Source organism: Plectropomus leopardus, chromosome 10 (genome assembly GCF_008729295.1).
Source record: "Plectropomus leopardus isolate mb chromosome 10, YSFRI_Pleo_2.0, whole genome shotgun sequence".
Classification (NCBI taxonomy): Eukaryota; Metazoa; Chordata; class Actinopteri; order Perciformes; family Serranidae; genus Plectropomus; species Plectropomus leopardus.
In genome coordinates, this window is record NC_056472.1 from 20228552 (window position 1) to 20240722 (window position 12171).

At 40.2% G+C, this 12171-nt stretch overlaps 1 protein-coding gene across 3 annotated transcripts in view; it reads right to left on the reverse strand.

The window, feature by feature from the left end:
• Positions 1–12171, reverse strand: part of mid1 (midline 1) — a 36994-nt gene that overhangs the window by 20253 nt on the left and 4570 nt on the right. For 2 of the 3 annotated variants that reach the window (XM_042494742.1, XM_042494739.1), the window contains exon 1: positions 4733–4871. The exons of the other annotated variant lie outside the window; for it this stretch is intronic. The gene's annotated coding sequence lies outside the window, so the exon portion shown is untranslated. Of the gene's footprint in view, positions 1–4732; positions 4872–12171 lie in introns of those variants that run through there. 3 annotated transcript variants of the gene reach the window in all.

Genomic DNA, 12171 nt, shown 5'->3' on the forward strand with positions numbered 1-12171 from the left:
CTCTCTTTTTCTGCTCTTGGACCTGCACTTGTATAGCGCCTTTCTAGTCTTCCAACCACTCAAAGCGTTTTCACACGTCACATTCACCCATTCACACACTGCTGGCCGAGGCTATCGTACAAGGTGCTACTTTGTACCCATTCTCACCATTTTTGCCACACTCACACACCGATGGCACAGTCATTTGGGGTTCAGCATCTTGCCCAAGGATATTTAAACATGGAGTAGCCATGGATCAATCCACCAATACTTAGATTAGGGAACCACCCGCGCTACCTCTTGAGCCACAGCCATCCATGTTTTTGTTAATTTGATCACTTTTCAGCCCTCGTTCACTGATCACATTCGGCTTTGCTGTCCTTGTTCTTAGCTGTTATATCTTTTTCTGTGTGTGTATATTGAGAGAAATGAAAAAACTGAGTCATATACACAAACCAATCACAAACTGTTTTATGATGAGATCACTCCAGTGGCAATAAAGCAATCCGAGATTTCAAACAAATGTGGGCCCGGAGCGCAAAGTGGGGGGGACAATGGCTCCTTCCCTACTTCTGGCCCCCTTTCTCAGATTACAAGCACCTTTGAACTGGACCTTCATGTTGATCTCAACTACACACCTGTAAAGTTCTGCCACTGTATCTTTAATGGTTGTGGCACAATCACATCGACAAAATCTGTCCACACACAGGCAGACATGTAGACGCTATATTCCATTTGCACTGGAAAGTCAGAGATTCCCAAAAAATTTTCAGTTTTCAATCATAATGCCCCGAGTCAGACTCCCAACTCAGAGAGTCGGAGGAACGTTTCCAACCCCAACCTCCAAATCCAATTTTGCTGCTCCACATCAACAGCAGTAAACTTTGTAGTAATATACTTTTTTAGCAATCTTGTCTTATTTGTGTGTCATTAAAACAGTCGTACACACAGCTCTATCCCATTTCAATGTTTGGACATAATGCTTAAGTGTCTGTATGCGCAAAATAGAGTGTAATGCGAAGTTATCAACTGGTTTGCTAACAACGGCTAACCTGGATAGATCTGGTATTGTTAACAATATATTGGTTTTCCAACTTGTTTGGAATGGAACGCAGCAAAACACCCAGCAAAGTGCTCAAAACCGTTTCTGTGGTAGTTCCCGCTGCTGCAACAGGCTTTTTTCACAGGGGGAAATTCTGACATGTGACGGTAGGAAAAGCACAGATGTGATGTAAATAAAGAAATTAACGGCTGAACTCTATGTAGCCGCTTTAATTTCAGGGTCCTGGTATTGTGCATGCTTGCTTCCCGTCACTCTCACTGGGACTCTTAAATAGCATAGAGCCATCGTTAATGTCATTAGTAACACCTGTGCTTTTCCTGCAATGACAGGCCACAAGGTGTGCTGTGAAGAAGGACCTCATTTTGCTGTGGTTACACACACACACACAAGCTCACAAGGTGAAAACAATACCAGCCGACACAATGTTGTCACCGCTGGTAAAAATGAACCAATATGACACAGTCTCGTCATACATTACCAGCCATATTTGCTATGGGCAAATAGTTTAGAGGAAATGTCCTTTGTAAATGCCTTTCCCTTTGGAGTACAAATTGCATTTACATTCAATAACAGTTTGTAGTAGAATAAGGCTTTAAGATGCTTAATGCTTAATAATAGCACATATGACAGGTGTGAGACATATGCTCCTAACTGTGTGATGCTTTGTCGAATGATGAACTTGAGCACCGACTTAACATTTGGAGTTTTATTTGATTAGGAAGTAATGGCTCATTTAGAGATGAAACAATTACATCGTCTCAGATAGGAAGACAATTTCCTGCTCAAGCACTTTCTAATCCTTTTGGTTATGGTCTTTTATCACCTTTAATGATGGCTCTGAACCATGTAGCCTATTCAGCGACTGAGCGAGTGTGATTGCTCTTTGTCTTCTTTCCTGGGGCAGACACCTAACATATTTATCTGTAATCCTGTCTTCGCAGCGTGGCTGTGACCAATGTGTGGCCTGTTGCTGCTCCCTAAAGCAGCCAGCTCAGCAGCGGCCCACTCAGGCCTAATGTGATTTACAGCTGTGGCAGCAGAAGCCAGCTGATTAGACTGACAAATCTACCTGATCTGCAGCTGCACACATTACTGAGATTAGCTCCATGAAGCCTGGCCCTGACCAACATCCATTATCACTGATATTTGTGGAGGGTGAGTTAATTACAAAAACATTTAGGCTACTGTATTTAGAGCTCATCTGTCAAACACTGTCACATGTGCCCTCATCTGGCAAACTGATGTTAGCAGACAGGAAACTGTTATGAAAGTAAAAGATGATTTTCCATTAACAGACTCAAGCTTTCTCTAGGAGTGAACAGGGTGTTTTATAATGAAGCTCCAGATGAGGAAATGGCACTCAAAATCTATAATGCACATAATGTTTGGAGCTAATGAGTTTCATCCAGACTGAGAGCTTGAAACAGAGGTCTAAAGGTTTTTCTTTTCTGTGTGCACATACTGTCTGTGCTGCTGTACAGGGCATCCTGGTCAGTAGCACAAAGTTGCACCAAACTCTCATTTCCTCTCCGTGGCTTGGCAGGTGGCATCGGCGGGAAAACACTGCATCCTTTCCACAGCCACAGGAACTTTACAGAATGTGACTTTCCAAGCATGTGGCTGCTGCCTGCTGCTCATTAAAAGTCCGCACAGAAGAAATCTCTCACTGAGCCCCAAAACTATTGCGAGGAAGCAGTTCGTTAACATCAAAACAACACAAACAAGCTCTTAGCACATTTATCCGTCTTACCTCGTGTGTGGAGAAGCGATTTGTTGACAACATACACCGAGAAGCATGTTTTATTGCCTGGGAAGGCATTCAAAGAGCGACATCAAGTGGCGGTTGTATAAATTACAGCAAATACATGTTAAAGTCTTCTCAACATAACAATTCTTGCCATAAAAATGCCTAAATTACATAGTAGCATCTTACTTTTTAATTGAAAAAAAGATTTAAATATAAAGCTTTTTTTCAATTAAAAAAAAGGGTGGCATCATGAGATGTGGGGTTTATATTCTTCAAATTCTACAAATTATGAGCAAAGTTATTGAGTTTAACAACAATGATAATAATAATATTATATTTTATAATAATAATAATAATAATAATAATAATAATAAGCCTGTAATTACTAACTGTTTTTTTTTTTTTTTTTTAAAAAAACTACTATTAAAATTGCTATTGCTAAATTGTTTTGTAAAAAAAAATACAAATTCTACAAACAAAGAAATTGCAATCAAACAATAATAATAATAATAATAATAGGTCTATTTTTACTATATGAAAAAGAGTTAATACCATTTTTTTATTAACATTTTTAATTAAAAAATATTTTAAATAATATATGGTTAGATTTCCTTCCAATGCTACAGATGAGCAAAAACTAATTAAAAAATGATAATAATAATGATAATAATAACAGTAATAATAACAAGAAGAAGAGGAAGAAGAAGAACCAGCCTCACTTTTTATAATGTGTCTTTTTAGCATCAATCACCCATGCAATATCAGTAAATACCAAACTGTGCAATATCTATATTTCCTATGTGCAACAATGTGAATACAGTTATTAAGCCTTTTTGTTTATTATATTTTGCATTTTGAACTTTTGAATGTTTACTGTACTGTTCTGTGTTTTCCACTGATGCTTCTTGTTTTGCACTGTCCCCTTTGCTGCTGTAATGATGCAAAGTCCCCCACTGTGGGATTATTAAAAAATTATCTTTTCTTATCTTAACAAAAACAATAATAATGATAATAATAACAACCATTAATATTCACAAATCTGCAGTTCAACGAGGCACATCTCAACCTACTCTTAAAACCAATACATCTGCTCCCTATGAAGATCTCCACATGTGTTGCCATGGTGACAGCTTGATATCTATTTGTCACACTTGTGATCAAAGGCGGCGCACTCTGGTGGGAAGATGTCTAACATTCCTCCTCACAGGAACAAGATAAGTTACTAATTAATAAGGGAGACCATGGACCCAACAGCAATGCCCCAGTTTTACTCTTCATTAGTTTCATGTAAAACGACTCCTATGCATGTAGGCCTGTCACAAACCGTGTCCAGATGCATCACCAGAGCACATGTGCATGTAGCAGGGGAAGAAAAGTCAGTATCTTTTATCTTATCTGTCGAGTTAAAGGTATTCTGTGGGTCATGAGGCCGCCAGATTATGGATGAAAGGCTGGGTTTATCTCCCTCAGAGCTGCAGAGGAGCTCTCTGTTTGAGTAAAGGTAATAAAAAACTTTTATGATGACTGAGAAAAGGAGAGCCAGAAATAATATGTCAAGATACGTTCAAGTGATCCTTCTAACAAATTATAGTACATTCTTTTCGATAGAGCCTGTGAAAATGCATACATTTTAAGAAATTCTACACTGAAAAGATGCTTTAACACTGGAAACCTACTTCAGCTACTCCCACTCTCTTTGACGCTTTTTAAATCACAGAAATTCCCCTCAGCCTTCTCACTTAGTCATCTTATCCCTCAAGTATTATCCACAGTTCACAACATGAAGGAATCTGTGAACACAACAAGGCCAAACAACCTCAGCACTTGCACAAAGCTCTGCCCAGAGGCTTGGAAACATATGATGACTCAATGTTTTGGTAGCAAAACATGAAGGCGCAGTAACATAAAATACAGACTCTGTTAAGAATAACCTTCTGACTTACCCGCCACATGATTACATCCGAGAGAGGAAAGAGCCACCTTTAAAGTCAGTCACTGTTGATATTTGGGCTCCGCCAAAGCTGATCCAGTGCAGTGGTATGAACTTTGAGGAGAGTGACTCGTCTCTCTGGCTCTCTGTGAGTTTCTGACCCTCTAACCCTATCCTCTAAGCTCACAGAAAACCAGTAGGAGGATCGAAACTTTCCACTCTTTTCACTCCTCTCACTGAGGACTGTACCTATCCCATGTACACACAGTGGGCTGCAAATTGTTGCAATGGCCAATCACATAAAAGGGGCAGGACTTCTGCTGGTTTGGTCTATCACTGGAGGCTATCAGAGCATGGAGTGTTGCCATAACTCTAAACAAAGCTTTTTTTGTCATCCTCGACTAAACATCATCCAAATAGCTGAAGCTGCACACCACAAAAACAACATTAAGTGCATTAATAACACATTGTCTCTTGATTTTTGCATAAGCAGTGTGATGACATTTAAAAGCTACTGTGTTTGGGCAAAATCTGAACTGCTAAAGCTGCAAATGTGTTTGGTGCTTAAGGCAAGATTCCATACAGCCAAATGAAATAGTGCAGAAGCAAACACAGTAATCAATGATGATTATACTCTCCTGGGAGGACAGTGATGCTTTGTGTCTGAGTCCCAGTGCCAGTGCTAACATGGATTAACAATATATTAACAGACAATCCAGTGTTTTTCTCCCACAACCATATTCTGCTGGCAGTTGCCACACTCATTAGCACAGATGGCAATCAAGCACATCACTTTTAGTTGGAAACCTGCATTCAGCAACCTTATTTCTTTAGACGATCAACGAAATGGAAACACACAGGAATGCATTGTGGTTTTGCGACAGTTGACTTAGAAAGTGTTGAAAGTTGTCTTGCATTGTTGGCACTGCTCTTTGGCTAAAATGGTCCCAACACAAACATGTGCTGACTGACACCGCTGGCATCCAAACAGCATTGCCAATCACATAAAGTTTGATCTCAGCTCTGGATTTGAGCCTGCATTCACTGTTTAAGGTTTGAGGTATTTAGTTAGAGGCCGTTACCTCAAATGACCTTGTCAGCGACATCAAGTCAGTGTTTTTGATACAGAATCTCTGTGTAAAGCAAATGTTTATGCTATGTGGTAAAACCACAGTGCATAAGGCACAGATTGATTTGGATTAGTAGAAAAACCAAAGCCCCTGCCAGGACTTCTTGTGTTTCAGGTTAGCCTGCAGGGTTCAATAACCCATTAAAGAAATGTGAGAGCAATGAAAACAAAACTTAGATTTGAAGGTAGATAATGACTTGAAGAAACTTAAACCTATTAAGATCTTGGCAAATGCATGAGACCCATTGCACAAGTTACAGCAGTATATGCAATAAAGCCTAAAATATTCAATTCAGTTGCAGAGGAATTTAGTTTTAAAATAAAACACAGATATTTTGTGTTCATTGTGTTCATCTTTCAGCAAAACATAAATCTGCTAAATTTCAAACATACAGACAAAAAAGTGTGTAGAACACTGCAAAGCATGTTTATTATAGCGCACAAAAACTTTTTCAAAGCCAAACTTTAAAGTCAGAAAGAGACCTAAAGGGGACCTTTAAAGTATCACCCACTGGAAATATAGATGATCCCTTACCTCGCAGTCTCTAAGTCAGTCAACCAGACAGTCCACAGTCCGGGTGACAGATGAATACAGAAATAAAGCCAAGGAAGAGATTTTTCTGAAAACACCGGCTTTCTTCAGAAGCCTCACTTTAGCTCCTACTCTCTGTCTGGGCTCTGCTGCTTCGTCTGTCTCACCGCTATCTCTGAAATTCTCCTCACACAACCCCTTCTTCTCTAATCCCCTCTAAAGGAAGCCGAAACGGCTCCAAATGGTTCAACCAGGCGCCGACTTCTCAGGCTTTTTCCCTCTTTGTATTATTTTGTTGGCTGGGATCATTAACTTAGTCCCATGAGAACATAAGGAGGTAAATAACCCCCCTCCTTCCTGTGGGAGGCTGTCAATCACAACTGATGATGAGGTGGCGAAGAGGGAGGGGGGGGGGTTGCTTTTAGCAGCCAAGGAGGCACTCCTGATTGGCCACCGGGGATCAGAGGTGCCCTGCATGACAAATGGGAGCACTGGGATGGATGGGCCTTGGAGAGATGCTCAGCTGAGGTTGTGTGCACATTTATAATGGACTTTTATGCAGCTTGCTCATTTACATGTCATTCAAAAGGAAATAAAGCTCTGGAAATGAGTGACTAATCAAAGCTGACACAGCAAATGTCAATTTAACACAGCTGCATTAATAAAAGTGGAACTATAATGCACTGTAAATATCCGTGTGGACATAAGAATGACAAGATCTTTAAATGACTCTTCGGTACAGTCTGGACGCTCAGTGGGGGGACTGGGAGGAAAGCATAAAGCTTCCGTTGCCATGGCGGTGTGGCGAGAGCAACGATGCATCTTGGCGCCGGAGCCAAATGCCACTCTAATCTTTTCATTGGCAAACCTTCAGCTCTTCTCTTCACAGCTTGTTTGTTTCTCAGTCAAGCCTACTGCTGTCTGTCACTCTCCAGTTCCTTCCAACATCCCATGCCAGTCTGAAAGTCTGCTGCATTTTGTAAGGAAAAGAAACATGTAAAGACACTGTTAGCAGCAGAACAATACCTGAGAGGGGTCACTCTGCTCCCAGTGCCCGCCGCTAAACTCTCAGTCGGACAAGTAAGGAGAGACAATAGACAAATTAAGCATGACTTCCATTCATTCAGCACTCACTAATGGATTTGTAAACAGCACAGCACACATCAATTTCCTATGTAAAACACAGACACAGCAATGCTGCATTATTCTCACATCGGTCCTCAGATGTACGCCAGCTATCCAGTAATTTACAACAGCAAGAAAATCTACAAGACAGTGTTATTGCCACTGCCCGAGGCCACACACTGCTACGTCTCCATAAATTGCCTGTGAAATAATGACTTCGCTACATCCCTCTCTCACCCTAAGATTCATTTCAGTGCAATAAAATGCCATAAAACTCATGACATTTACATGGACTGTGGAGTCCCACTGACATTTGAGGCCAGTGCTTTTTAAAAGGTGAAAATGTTTTTTGCCACTCCAGGGTCAATCCAAAGTCACCCCACCCCCGCCCCCACCCCTTTTCTGAACTGCAATAAACATTAAGTGGAAAATGTCCATTTCTGTTTTAACCATTCCAAAAAAGACAGAGGAATTGTCTGGGCTGCGGTTTCAGCAACTACTCCCACTTCACCCACTAAAAATCCAACCTGACTAGCCCTGGCTTTCTGTCCGGAAACAGGATGAAAAACATTTATTTTTGTGTATTAAATTGTCAATTTAAATTCCACAAATCAAAAGGACTGTGATATTGTTTAAATCCAACGGGGCATCATCTCTGTCATTATGTATCAGTTTTGACAAAAGACAAACTGTCTGTTCAATCATAACTAATTGATATAACAGCTGCAAAATAATCCCGTCCAGAGGTTACGAAGCTGACAATGACAATTATATTTTTTTGTTTATATATTTGTATAAGTGGCAATCAAGATGCTGATGTTCTTGGTGTAATCCTAGTAAAATTACTTCCAGAAAATATGCTGAATTACACTGTACATTTATTTTCTTATCAATAAGTAACAGCACTGCTGAAAATAATTATTCAAAACAAATGAATATTCATCCCCACTAAATAAGGCCATTTGCTGCCTGAGGCAGCTCTCTTGGTGGAGGTTGGCACATCAAGCTGTATTAATTGGACAAAGACCTGAAAAGGGCCAAAAAAAACCCTTCCTGAAGGAGCAGATAAGAAGTTGGAGCAAAATAGGCTGTGAAATCTGACGTTACGTAAACTTTGATGGGTGAAAAAGAAACAGGATTTCTCTCAGGGAGGAGACATCTGTGAGCTACGTCATCATGTTAGAAGGTTATGCCTCACCTTGTGCTCCGTGCAGACTCATTTTACACTCAACAAAGAAATACTGAAATCTGTATGTAAACTTTGGGCATCCAAATCTACATAACACAAAAGGGAAAACATAAGAAAACACTTTCATGCTCGACAAGAGTCACATTTAAGCATCAGGAGGACAAAGTGGTCAAAACAACTTTGCCAGCTTACTAAAGCAAATCACCACAACTTCTCTGTTAAAATCAGCAGCCAAAATGAAAGGCAGTTAGCCTCACTTACGTGCTATAGTCCAGTGTGATCATCTAAAACGCAGCAAGAAGATGCAGCTCCCATTAATGGCTCACCATTCTGGTTCAGTAGCACAAGGATGAGAGACTAAACAAAACATACAGTAGCATCCTGTCTTGCCTCTTTCCACTCTCCCTCCCTCATTGCTCGAGCTCCCCACCCTGCCCCAGCTCCAGCCTTATGCTCATACGAGCGTAAAACATGCCCAGGAAGCGTCACTTCCACTGGGTCATTTCATGGATATTGTCTCCATTAATGCTCGGGTCCATCACCCCCCTCTTTTCTCTCTTTGGGGTTGAGCTCTTGCCCCTGGCTCCCCACCCTCTCGGCAAAAAGACAAAGATGTAGCAAATGGGGAGACAAAAGAGGGGGTGCGTGAACCTTTGGGAGCACATTTTGATGAGTTTCTGACTACACCACCAGGCCCCGAACAGATGGGATCAGTCTCCAGGGCTCTGCTGCATGGTTGCATTTAATACACAGCTCCATACATCCTCACAATAAATGTGCTGCTCACTAAATGGCGCTCATCAGATCACAGACCACATACAAGGCAACACAAAGCACAATATCTTTATCATTTGCTATTAAGCCCTCAGACACTCCTCTAATTAAAGCACGTGCCTAATTGAGTTAGCACATGCGTTGGCGTCAATATTGTCTTTTTGAATGCTGATCTAAGCAGCAATGATTGTTTTCCTAACTAGGACGGTCCAAAACAGCCACTCCTCGTTTTGCCAGTAAACAATAAGATGAAAGCAGAGTCTGTCCTCAGCATGGCAAAGGTTCAAGATTTTAATTGCTTTCATCCCCAAGGCACATAGCCCATAACCAAGCAACACACAATCAATCCAAACATCAAGCAAATAAATGAACACCAAGCCAATTAACACTTCCTGCAATTTATCTTCAAACTTTCAACAGCATGCTGTTTGGTGCAGTTTAAGAGAAAATTGCCCCTGTTTAATTGTTAAAGCTGTTTATCACGCAGGCATGATGAAGTGTAGAAAATATCTGCTGTGCATTTAATGTGGTTTAATATATAGGACTGTTGTGAGCACTGACCTGGAATTGATTCTTTTTCTCTGAGCAGGCTGCAGGTTTATCGGCGCATTCATGGTTTTGTCAACAACGGAATCAACTGTCAGCCTTTTCTCTTATATGACACAGCAAACAAATAGAAGCTGCTATTTAATCTAGTATGAAAGACTTGTATAAACAGGCGTACTAAACAGTGGTGGAAGAAGTATTCAGATGCTTTACTAGAGCAGCACTGTGAAAATACTCCTCCACAAGTGAAAGCCCAGCATTCAAAACCTATCTTCAGTAAAGTATGCAAGAATTATCAACAAAATCTACTTTTAAGTATCAAAAGTACCAAAAAAACCCAAGACTAATTGTGCAGTAAAATGTTCCCTCCCAGCGTTTCATTATTACATATGATTGTGAATTAATATTACTGATACAATAACGTGTATGTTGCATTGTACTGCTGTGGATGTTCCAAGTTGTGCTCATTTTAACTCATATACTGTTGAGTAGTTTAATCTACAGTAATGCATCATATGATCATCACATATTTGTAGCGTCGCTGTCCTTTGAGAATCACAAATCTCTAAAAATAATCATTTTTTCAGCTTTGTGACAATACATTGTCCGACATATCCAAGAGGGTTTTTAAATACTTAATTCAGCTTAAGGAGAATTTTCTCAACTTAAAAAGGAACACTTGCAAGACAAAAGAAGTGGAGTAAAAAGTATAATAATGACCTCTGAGGTGTAGTGGAGTAGAAATATAGAGTTGCAAAAACAAATGGAAATACTACTAATATGAGAAAGTTAAATTTGCACTAGTACAGTACAGTATTAGTGCAAGTACTTGCACAATACTTGGTTTATTTTACTGTAACATTTTTATCATTTAGATGTACAGTTCAGGGATGCCATGGGTAAAAGAAAACTGCTTAGCTTTGTCTCGGTAAGGAGCAATGATAAGACAGTTCATCCCCAATTTGAACATACATATTTGCCTCTCACCTGTACAGCTATTTAAAAATCTCGATTGTTTTGATGTGAGTTGCTGAGTGTTGGATATATCAGCTGTAAAGATGTTTGCCTTTTCTCTAATATAATGCAACAAGATAGCACTCAGCTTGCAGTGCTCAAACCACCAAAAAACACATTTGAAAAACGCAACAGCAGTGTCTCCAGAAATCAAGATCCGGTTACTTCAGATAATCCACAGACCTTGTTGTGAGCAGTTCAATGTAGGGCAATTTTTTCTTACTAATGCAAACTGTATCACTGCACAGATGAAGATGTGCATCTACTGCTTGCTCACATAGCACCACAGAGCGAGCTAATATTACAGCTCAGCAGAGCAGGACGCCACGAACAGGAGCATCTTGCCAATGAGAAGATGCACGCTTCCTTCTGCACAGTGGTACAGTTGGCAGGTGTAGTTCAGAAGAAAAAAATAGTTCCCTCATGAAACTGTTAACAACATAGCATGTGCATGTGAGAGCCACCTTGTGTCATAATATGTAAAAGAAGGCAGACATCTCTACTGTCGATGCTTTCAGCATTCGGCAACTCACACCAAAACAATCTAGATTGATAAATAGCACTACAGGTGGGAGGAAAAATATTTACTATCCCTTTAAAGACACTTGTTTAAAATTTAAATCGATATGCTATTCGCTGTGCATCAGAAGTTGTAGCAATGGTTTACTGTCTGCTCTCATGGAATGAAAAAGAAGTAACAATATGAAGGAAAAAAAGGCCAGAGGAAACTTTAAAACATCACCCACCAAGAAAAACAGTTATACTGTGTGGTTAAAAGCAACACAATGAAATATTGCACTGTCTGGTGTTTCCCACTGAAATCAAACTGTGAAGGAGCTTTTGGGAAAGTAAGGTCATGTGTTATGTTTAGTCCACACCACAGCACTGTTGCCTGAAAGTCTTGGCTTTTATTTTTTCCTGAAAAAAATGAATCCTTCTGAAAGGGTGCGGTGAACGCCTGCTACATTCTTTGCTGCTTGGAGAAGTCTGTAATTGCTTCCAGCTTCTGAGGAATCTACAGGAGAAAACTAGTGTCACATTTTATCAAGAATCTCCCTTCATCAACAACACTGGACTTATCTTATCAGAGACGGTGCAAATGAAGCACTCAATCACTTCCCCATCTGCAAACCCCACCTAAAC